The sequence below is a fragment of the Quercus robur genome, chromosome 5 (assembly GCF_932294415.1).
Source record: "Quercus robur chromosome 5, dhQueRobu3.1, whole genome shotgun sequence".
Lineage (NCBI taxonomy): Eukaryota > Viridiplantae > Streptophyta > Magnoliopsida > Fagales > Fagaceae > Quercus > Quercus robur.
In genome coordinates, this window is record NC_065538.1 from 36,289,560 (window position 1) to 36,301,850 (window position 12,291).

Genomic DNA, 12,291 nt, shown 5'->3' on the forward strand with positions numbered 1-12,291 from the left:
CCAAAGCACATGAAACCCTATCCTCCAAAGGATTCATCAAACCTTTAGACCCTTCACCCATGCCTAATCCCATACCTCCCACTTGGAACCTCAATGAATATTGCCACTACCACCAAAAATCCGGCCACAAAACCTGACAGTTCAAAAACGTGTACAAAAACACTTTTGAACGTTTAGACCCCCAAAAACCAACTTAACCAACACAAGCAATATGTCAAACAACTAGTGTGCGGAAACTTAACATATGCTATAATATGAAATTGGTTAAACAACTATCTAAGCCATAACAAAATAAAACCACAGCAGATAATGTAAAGGCAGAGATAGAGAGGAAGGAAGATGCAAACACAAAGATAACACCCGATGTGTTATCGAAGAGGAAACCGAAGACCTCGGCGAAAAACCTCTCCGCCGCCCTCCAAGCGGTAATCAATCCACTAGAAGATACAGTTGGGATACAAGGACAGCAATAGACCCTCCAAGCCTAATCTACCCAGTGCACCTAAGCCCTCCAAGCTTCTTGCTCCAACGAGGTTGCGCCGAACCTTTTTCTTTTCTAGCTTCCCGGATTCCGCTACTACACCGTAGCATCAACCAATGAAGATTGGCTCCTTCCTAACTGCTTCCCAGAACTCCAAACGACTGTCTCACAGAGATGATAATGGTGAGAACCAGATTTGGTATAATGCCTCTCAAGGATTTGAAAATGGAGAGGAAGAGAGTGAGGGATTTTGATGAGACTCTAAGGTAGGGATTGTGTGTGAAACAATCTTGTTTTTCTTTAGGGTTTCTCTCTCAAAATTCTCTCTGGAAGCTCTCTTTCAATCGTGGGTTAAAGGGGTATTTATACTAGAGTGGAGAGGAATGTGAAACGTCAGGATTTTACAAAACAGGGGTGGCTCGCGGCTTGACCTCGCGGCTTGACTAAGTCGTGAGATCCAGTCGCGAGTTAACCGTATGGCCAGTTGTCCTGTTTTGTCCTGTAGTGCTCCAGCTAGCATGACTGTTCATCTTCCAGCATGCTTGGCACGTGTGCAGCTTCTGGCAGCTTGCAGCCGCGAGTCCACCCGCGAGTCCCAGCCGCGACACTCTGTTTTCTTGCACACTCTTGAGCAGTCTTCACTCTATCTCACTCACTACCCTTACAACAAACCCACCTAAATACAGGGTTACTAAATGCTGAATTACAAGCAAATTTGGCACGGAATAAAGCCAATTAGATGGTTGAATAAATTCAACCTTACAATCTCCCCCTTTGGCTATTCCGTGACAAAACCCTAAAACAGACTCTAGACTTAACATGTGAGTTGGGAACAGTTGAACAAAACTCACTCACACCTAACTCTAGAAGCTGTGAAGCACTTGAATCATATGAATATAAACTCCTGAAACACAACAATACACCATGATCATTGTAAGCAGAAAATTATAAATGCATATGAAACAGGCAATATGAGATCAAGCAAAGATGGAGTTAATAAACAAACCATGGCTTGATCAACCAAGTGAACACCACAAAGTAGTGAACACAGTGCTCATTCACACTTGGAATGAACACAAGGACATACAAGTTAACAAGCACCAGGCAAGACACTTGTATGCTCAACACTCAACCAATGCATAGCACACAAGGCATATGCATCTAGGAACAATCCTACAAGGGCACAAGAGTGACAGTACATAAACCAAAATGCAGAACATTTAGATTAAGGTACTGATTTCAACATAGCATAAAGGCTGCACTTAAGCAAGGTACATACCATAAAGCCTACAAACTATGCATAGAACATTAACCCTAAAAGCTTACAAAAGCACATGGGTACAGACACATTATATTGAATAAAAACTTAAACAATATAAACTAAAAGTGCATAAAGTTTCTCCCCTTCAAAGTGATTAAAGTTTCTCCCCTTCAAAGTGATGAGAAGCTGTGATGCACTTGGAACATATTTATACTTGTACCCTGAAACACTTGCACAAACCACATTAGACCCTCAAGGTAAAGCAAGTAATAAATGACAAGTATAGAAATGACAAGTATAGAAATGACTACAATGATCACATAGCAAAGCAAATGATCATCTGAACATGCATTCAATGAAGTATAATAACATAGGGATATATGCATGTCCAAAGCACAAACATGATGCAATGAGAACACCAAAGCATAACACAAAGCACCATAAAGCCAACAAGAAAACAAACAGAACAAGGTTTTCTAGTTAACACAATGTCTTCTCCCCCTTGGTATATGCATCTCCCCTATGGAATATCTCTCCCCCTACAAATGTGCATGAGAAATAAAATTTCTCTCCCTAAGGATGTGCACAAGAGTCATATAGAAATGACAATATACTCTGGAATATACTCTAGAGTATACTCTCCCCCTTTTTGTCAGGAATAGACAAAGGGTCAAGAAGAAACAAGGGTAAGAGATGAAGGTACGAACAATGCTAATGATGCATGAGGGGTGCACGATGAATGAGAAAATGAAGCTCAAACCTAAGACAAAGTAACATGCTACAAAGCATAAGGTAGACATGACAAGCTAGGATGAAACAGCAAGGTCAAGACCAATGCATGACAAGGGTAGCAAAGGTGTGTGCAAGAGGTGGCTAAGTGCATGCATGACCAATGCATGAAAAATGCACATGTGGGGCAAGGTGTGTTAAATACACAACCAATGAACCAAACATGTTCCTAATGAGGAAACATGAGAAACCCCAAAGTTTGGTACTCATCGGAGTCCAAACAAGCGAGAAAATGCCTAAGAGACATTTTATCAAACACCTAGCATGCACACTATGAACAATAATGTGAAACAATGCATGAACAACATGAAATCCACCCTTAATACATGTTCTTACTGCCACAAGGGGCCAACATCCAATGCATAACAACAAAAGAAACCAATCCCATGAAGAAAATTGACAAAAAATAAGTTTTCCCAACCCCTATGATGAAAATCCCAACCAAGAGCACAAAACTCTCCAAAACATAATCTAAGGATCAAAATCAATGAAAAGAGTTTATAATTACCTTAGAGATGTTAATGGATTGAAAAACCATTCAAATTGGTTGGGTTTTGATGTAAAAATATTGAAAGATGGGTTTTAGAGAGGATGGGAGAGGTTTAAAACAAGTTTCCCACGAAAAAGCTCTTTAAAAAGCTGATTCTGGGCGACTCGCGACTGGCGAGTCGCGAGCCAAGTCGCGAGTGAGCCGCGAAACCTCTCTGTCTAAACTCGCGGCTTAGACTCGCGGCTTGCAAGCCGCCAAACCGACCAGCCAAAACTGGCAGCTTGCTGGCAGCTCACGCAAGTAGCCAAAATGAGTGGCCAAAAAATCTGACACTTGTTTTTCAAACCAGAACATGTTTAAACATTGAAAAACAAAGTAAGCACTAAACATAAACACAAAAAGTGATAAAAATCACTTCCAAAAACATATAAAATGATCAAAAATATTTTTGGATTGAACCATATATGATTGAGCACACACACATCACATTTAGACAAGTACAATCTAACAAATGAATGAGACATTCATTGAACATTAGGCATGTGTGTTGTGTGTGTGTATCAAATGTGGAATAGTCCTTAGTCTAGAGTGAAGCTTCAATGATCAATTCAATCAAGTCATACACAACTAGTGCTAAGTCAAGTGGTCTATCTCAATTATAGAAATGAACATATATGACCTCCCACAAGAAAATGATTACATAAGATTGAAGCTTTTCATTTGGCTTCTTACAATTCATATCATTTGATCATTTTGAATCAATACAACTCATTTTGAGCAATACATCTCATTTTTGAGATTGATGCCTGAAATTTTTGATATTTCAATTTGATGAACAAGCCTTTGGCTTTTTGGGCATCATACATTTTCATATAAGTCGCTTTCCCTTTTTCCTAGTCGAATACTAGTATGTGCGACGGCTTTTGCAGCTCATTATCTCTTTTCATTTTGAGATTTACATTTATTGAGCTCTTTAAGCAATAAAGATAAAAGAGTGGGAAGAGATATAAGCACAAGTCTACACATGTATCAAAACCAACATGACTATTGACAAATCATTCATGACAAGCTTGAAGATCGATTTACAACAATCACACAAAGATGTCAAGATTTTTCCTACAAAGATATAAGTGCAAAAATAACAAGCTAAGCTCGAAAATGCACAAAGCCATTTGTACAAAGGTACAAGGCCAAACTCACATGTGATATGTGCTCAAACATATACGATCAAACTTTTTGAATTTTTCACTTTTTATGTGGTTTTGGATTTTTACTCACACAAAAATAGAAACATAAAAGTAAGATCAAAAACGAAACAATGCATACAAATAAATGCAAGATGCACAAAATGCATGAAGATATGACATTTAATGCATGAAGGGTCCTACAAAGATCGAAAGAATTAGATCAAGGACCAAAAGAGCAAAAGCTCAACCATAGGAACCCTTCCTCATCCAAACGGAACGATTGTTTGGAATGAGTGTCTCAAGAGAAGCGAGACGAGGGTTGGAAGAATGAGAACCGGAGATGCACATAGTCAAGGAGTTAAGAGCATTAAACATTTTCTTTAACAACATGCTATTTTCACTCAAATCCAGTTTACTCTTTTTAGCACAACTTCCAAAAAGCTCAAGTTTCTCTTTTCTTTTGATTCTCTTAAGAGCTTGAAACTTAGAGCAATGAGGTCTTAGATGACCAAAGGCACCACAATGGTGACAAATAATGTGTTTAGGTCCACTAGGCTTTTTGGGAATGGATCTAGCAACATGGTTTTGTTCCCTCTTCAACTTATGACATTGAGGTCTTATATGACCAATCACACCACAATGGTGGCAAGTTGGAACAAACTTAGATCCATCCAAAGCCTTAGGTTGAGACCTAAACGAAGGCTTTGACTTAACAGCCTTTCTCTCCACCTTTTGATTTCTTTTATGTGGAGGAATGTACACCGATTTGTCCTTTAAGGTAGAACACACACTAGGCACAAAATCGGGTACCACAACATGATTGCAACAAACATTATCATCCTTTTTAACAATAGGTTCAGCAATCAAACACTTGGCATGCATCTTAAGAGATTCATTTTCACATTTAAGATCATCAACAAGTTTGTTAGACAAAACAAGTTTAGCATCCAAGTCCATATTCAAACATTCAAACTCTTTCAGCTTTTCAAGAGAAATTTCAGCAAGTTTTTTATATTTCTCAACCAATTTGTTGGATTCATTGAGCTTAACAATCAAATCATCATTTTCACAAAATAACTTGCTCAAATTCTTTTGAAACTTCTTAGCATTTTTCTTGAAGAGTTTGTCAACAACACCCATAGATTCAAATAACATGTCATCACACTTATGAGGATTAACACTCATAGAGGCATTTTCACAAACACGTGGCATGTTACATTCATCACCAACCAAATCATGCAAAGAGTCATACAAAGCACAATCCATGGCAAATAAACACAAGGGGTCAAGGATCACACTTAGGTATTTAAACCACAACAAGTGTACCCGCTCTGATACCAATTGACAGTTCAAAAACGTGTACAAAAACACTTTTGAACGTTTAGACCCCCAAAAACCAACTTAACCAACACAAGCAATATGTCAAACAACTAGTGTGCGGAAACTTAACATATGCTATAATATGAAATTGGTTAAACAACTATCTAAGCCATAACAAAATAAAACCACAGCAGATAATGTAAAGGCAGAGATAGAGAGGAAGGAAGATGCAAACACAAAGATAACACCCGATGTGTTATCGAAGAGGAAACCGAAGACCTCGGCGAAAAACCTCTCCGCCGCCCTCCAAGCGGTAATCAATCCACTAGAAAATACAGTTGGGATACAAGGACAGCAATAGACCCTCCAAGCCTAATCTACCCAGTGCACCTAAGCCCTCCAAGCTTCTTGCTCCAACGAGGTTGCGCCGAACCTTTTTCTTTTCTAGCTTCCCGGATTCCGCTACTACACCGTAGCATCAACCAATGAAGATTGGCTCCTTCCTAACTGCTTCCCAGAACTCCAAACGACTGTCTCACAGAGATGATAATGGTGAGAACCAGATTTGGTATAATGCCTCTCAAGGATTTGAAAATGGAGAGGAAGAGAGTGAGGGATTTTGATGAGACTCTAAGGTAGGGATTGTGTGTGAAACAATCTTGTTTTTCTTTAGGGTTTCTCTCTCAAAATTCTCTCTGGAAGCTCTCTTTCAATCGTGGGTTAAAGGGGTATTTATACTAGAGTGGAGAGGAATGTGAAACGTCAGGATTTTACAAAACAGGGGTGGCTCGCGGCTTGACCTCGCGGCTTGACTAAGTCGCGAGATCCAGTCGCGAGTTAACCGTATGGCCAGTTGTCCTGTTTTGTCCTGTAGTGCTCCAGCTAGCATGACTGTTCATCTTCCAGCATGCTTGGCACGTGTGCAGCTTCTGGCGGCTTGCAGCCGCGAGTCCACCCGCGAGTCCCAGCCGCGACACTCTGTTTTCTTGCACACTCTTGAGCAGTCTTCACTCTATCTCACTCACTACCCTTACAACAAACCCACCTAAATACAGGGTTACTAAATGCTGAATTACAAGCAAATTTGGCATGGAATAAAGCCAATTAGATGGTTGAATAAATTCAACCTTACAAAACCAACAATTGCTTCCAGCTTAAACACGAGATACAAGACCTCACAGATAATAGAACCCTCCCAAATCCCAATGTTATCACCAAACCCAACATTAGAAATGTTAAGATTAGTGCCCTTAAATCCTATTGTATGATGCTATGTATGATATTAAGTATTACATTATGTATGACATTATGTATGACTTAATATTATGATTGATAAAGTTTGTTTTTATTTATTTATTTTTTTATATATATCTAAAATAATGGTAACATGAATATTCGGACATTGTCATATAGTCCCTGAGATGCATAGTATGTGATTTATGTGAAAAGTCACAAAAGATACAAAATCACAAGTTCTTTGTAAACTCAGAATTTTAATTTGTAGTCGGTGATGAAATTGGGAATTTCATTTGCGAAGACCATAACATATCAACTAAGATGATTTGTCTTGATCATGGAAGTGGAGACTTCTAGTTGATATGTTTTAAGAGTTAAGACATATTGAACTAGACCGCTGTGAGATTTATTATTCTCCTAACGACTGTTAAATGAATAATAAATCTCACGACTTTCTTTTACATGAACTCTTAATCCTGAGATAAAAATGGACCTGATCATGAAGTGTAGGTTGCTTTGATATATTACGAGTGAGATCTAAAGTAACAGTCAAAACCTCAGTATGTTGGACAGCCACATTTAGTGTTAATGGAACATATACTCTCAAGATGGAATTCATAGTCTCCTAGCGGAGATACAAAATATTCTCTTGAGATAAGTTTAATGGGTTTGTTATTCAGAATGTTAGGCCTAACTACTTTAGTAAATAGTTACTAAAGTATATATTTATGAAATTGGATTTCATAAATATATGATGAATAACATGAAGGATTAAACTGGGTACTCAAGGATTAAGACGTAGTAATTTACAAAATAGTCTATATTCATGACTTTGTATTACTATGAATATTTTATAAAGGGGTTGCATGTACAATAAAGTCTTGGGGTACAATTTATTAATAAGGCCTAGAGTGCAATTATATTTATATAGTGGTATTAAATATAATTAATGGTAACTTTGGACTTGTCAAGAATTGACAGAAAAGCCTAAGGCCCCGTTGAAGCTAGTGTCTTATTTGTTCCCTTTTAGTCCCACTCCAAGCCACATATTAAAGCCCAATTGGAAAGGCGAAAAGGGCTAGCCCAATTAGATAATTAGTTGTAAGGAGAGAAACATATAGGATTTTTGTATAAACATGAAATGGTTTTGTATGTGAGTGTTAGACAACAATTCTTGGGCACAAGTGGAAATGGAGTGAAGATTGAAAGTGTTCTCAAGAACTTCTGATCTTTGGTTTTGAAATTCACCATAACAAGGTACACTCTTATTCTTGAATTCTGAAATTTATATAGTACATGTTATCAATTGCAAATGAAGTAGATCCGTTAATTTTTCCGCTGCATATGTTTTGTATGTGATACAAACATGTATTTTTCCAACAATTGGTATCAGAGTGGTCCTCAATTTCGAATCTGTATAACATGTTTTGTGAGCTTTGGAATTAGAGATAGTAGTTTCATGATGTTAGAAGATTATTTATATATTTAATTTTCTGCATGGTTGTTGAAACTATGGTTTGATGAAAACTGATATTGATGTTATAATGTTGTTTAAATTTGAATTTAATTATGTTAAATTGAACTTCAAGGCTATAGCATCAATGGAATTTAGTTTTGATATCAAATTCCATCAATTCTGTTCATATGGTGGTTGTTTGTTCATAAAAAATTGTTGAAAACTGTTTATATCTGCCTTTTAAAACTAAAAACACGCGTTTTTCGTGGGTAACTTTATCGTGAAATTACTTGCGAAAAATGCCTCTAAAGCACAAAACTTTTCACGGGTAAGCTTTACTCACGAAATAGTTGTGAGACAGTCGCGAAAGTTTCTGTCTAAATTTTGTGTTTTCACTATTTTGCCTTAACCCATTTTTTCAAGAAGAGCTTAGTCATGAGATTCTCGTGAAAATGCTTTTTAAATGTTTTAAAATGTATAAAGTGCAAGGCTGTGTGTGATTAGATTACGCATGTTTTATAATTTAAAAACCTTTCTTTTAAAAACATCTAGTGGGAGAGAGATACAAGGGTTGGATCTCACGGCCTCCATTGTCGGTTCATAGTAGTGTGAAATATATACTTTGTCTTTGCTTCGAGCTTAGCATTCCATGTGAAGAGTATTTATTTCATGGTCCTATAAGGTTGAATTTCTTGGTTTATAGTGGTTTGATCAAACACCTTGTCTTAGCTTCGAGCTTTGCATTCCATGTGGAGGGTGTACTACAAAATAAGCCTATTAAGTGGATGAAATGTGGTTACACATGATTCTAGAAAATGGTATACACTAGACTAAATATTATCGTATACTTTATGCTGAGTTCTTACTATAATTATTTAGAGGTCAAATGTATAATGGCATATTATTCTTGTTTGATAAGAGTTATCATGATAGCAATAATAATGAGAATAGTTCTTAATCAATCATAGTATTTAATGTTCACTCTATGCTGAGGGATATTGAATATGAGATTGAGTTGTCATTGCATATATATATTATGGTTTTATTATGGTTTCATACTATATGTTTATGTGCTAAATTGATAATGTCCAGTTTACTTATTATATTCATGTTTATTATTTTTAGATTTGAACATGGCATCATTTAGCCCACTTGTTACTATTCTTAATCAAAACAAACTGACTGGATCCAACTATGTTGATTGGAAAAGAAATTTGGACATTGTTCTTACAGTTGAAGAGCATAAATATGTGCTTACTCGACCATGTCCTAGCTTTCCTTCATTAGATGCTCCTCCTAAGGAAAAACAGCGATATGATTGGTTGTAGAAATCTACTGAAATGGCCAAGTGCTACATTCTAGCATCTATCTCAAATGTTCTACAGCATCAAATGTAGGATGTAGAGCTAGCTTCGGACATTATGCTAAGTTTGAAAGAGATGTTTCGTGAGCAAGGCCGTTCTACAAGGCAAGAAACCATGAGGCAAATTTATAATAACAAAATGGCTAAAGGCAATTCGGTGAGGGAGCATTGTCTTGCAATGATCTCCAATCTGAATACACTAGAAGTTTTAGGTGTCGATATTGGTGGAGAATCCCAAGTGAATATGATACTCCAATCACTACCGGAATCATTCAAAGAATTCAAACTCAATTATAATGTGAACAAAAAGATTTATTCATTGTCTGAATTAATGAATGAGTTGATAGCAGTGGAAGGCATTCTTGGTACATCTAATGTTGATGCTAATATGGTTGAAGCTTCTACTTCTTAACCTAAGTCGAAAGGCAAGGGTAAAAAGAAGAAGAAGGACTTCACCAAGCAAGATGGTAAGCAAATTGCCTTAGGGGTTGCTGACAAAGGAAAGAAGATCAAAGGAAAGTGTTTCCATTGTGGCGAGAAAGGACATCGGAAGAGGAATTGTCCAAAATTCAGGGCTGCCAATAATAAGGGTATGGAAAGTTCATTCCTCCTTAAAATATGTTTAGTACAAAATCCCACGGATTCCTGGTATGTGAATTCAGGTTGTAATAATCATATCTACAATTCTTTGCAGGGGTTCCAAGAGACCAAAAAGCTTAATGAAGGGGAATTGTTTCTTACTTTGGCTGATGGGAGCAGGATTCCGATTATAGCTGTTGGAGTGTTTAATTTATGCTTTAAGTCTAGGGTTTCAATATTGGAAGACTGTCTATATGTACCTAATGTTCATAGAAATTTAATTTCTGCAACTTATTTAGGTAAACATTGAAATTATGTTATCCTTAAAGAAAATGTTGTAATAAAGAAGGGTAAAGTGTTTATTTGTTCTGGTAATATTGTGGATGGCCTTTATATTTTAACTCCTGATAAGCATGAATGATATAATTCTGAATTAGATAATGACTCTCATGTAAAATCATTAAAGAGAAAGTTTCCTTCTACTAATGATGCACATCTTTGGCATTTACATTTGGGTCATATTAATTCAAATAGGATTCAAAGACTAATCAAAGATGGTCTCTTAGAGCCATTGGACTTTGATAGATTTCTAGTTTGTGAATCTTGTTTGGAAGGCAAAATGACCAAACGACCCTTTAATGCTAAAGGTAGAAGAGCTTAAGATTTGTTGGAACTAGTACATTCAGATGTATGTGGTCCTATGTCAATCCAAGCAAGAGGTGGCTATGAGTATTTCATTACTTTTATTGATGATTACTCTAGATTTGGTTATGTGTACCTAATGAAATGAAAGTCTAAAGCCTTTGAAAAGTTCAAAGAGTTTAGGGTCGAAGTTGAGAATCAATTAGGTAAACACATAAAAGCCATTCGACCTGATCATGGTGGCGAATACCTTCTTGGGGTTTTCAAAGATTACTTAACTAAAAATGTGATTGTATCCCAATTGACTGCACCTAGAACTCCACAACAAAATGGTGTAGCAAAAAGAACGAATAGGACTCTTTTGCATATGGTTAGGTCCATGTTAAGTTATTCGACTCTACCAATTTTTTTTTTGGGGATATGCCTTAAATACTGCAATGTATCTTCTAAATTTAGTACCTTCGAAGTCTATTCCTAAAACACATGTAGAGTTGTGGAATGGGCGTAAGCCTAGTATGAGACATCTCCATATTTAGGGTTGTCTAGCACGTGTGTTAAAAGGAAAGTCTGACAAGTTATAGTCTAAAACGGAAGTAGTTTTCTTTGTAGGGTATCCAAAAGGAACTGTTGGAGGTTTGTTCTATAGTCATAAAGATAATAAAGTGTTGTTAGTACAAATGCCGAATTCTTGGAAAATGACTATATGATTGATTGTACTCCTAGAAGTAGAGTTGTGTTAGCTGTAATGAATGAACCTGTAAATGTACAACCAATGGATGAAACTAGGGATGATGTGGTTGTATTAGATACACCATAAGATACTACTCATGATATGTTTATTACGCAGGTGCCTCATCATAGTGGGAGGATTGTTAGGCCACCTATAAGATTTATAGGTCTGGGAGAAACTTATGAAGCTATCTCAGAAGAGGCCAAAACTTATCCTTATGAAGAAGCAATGAATGATATAGATGCACATCATTGGGTCAAAGTTATGAAATCTGAATTAGATTCTATGTATTCCAATCAAGTTTAGGATCTTGTAAAGGCGCCTAACGGTATTAAACCTGTTGGTTGCAAATGGGTTTACAAGCGGAAGAGAGGGATAGATGGAATGGTTGAAACCTTTAAAGCAAGGTTAGTGGTGAAAGGGTATACACAAAAAGAAGGTATTGATTATGAAGAGCGTATGGTATGCAAGTTGAAAAGATCCATTTATGGACTTAAGCAAGCATCTAGGTCATGGAACATCAGATTTGATCAAGCAATCAAGTCATTTGGCTTTGAACAAAATCTTGATGAACCATTTGTGTACAAAAGACATCAAGACAAAGTAGTGATGTTCCTAGTGCTTTATGTTGATGATATTCTACATTTTGGAAATGATGTAGGGGTAATGTCATCGGTAAATTTTTGGTTGTCAAGCTAATTTGATATGAAGGACTTAGGTGAGGCTAACTTTATTCTAGGGATCAAGCTTTGGCGAG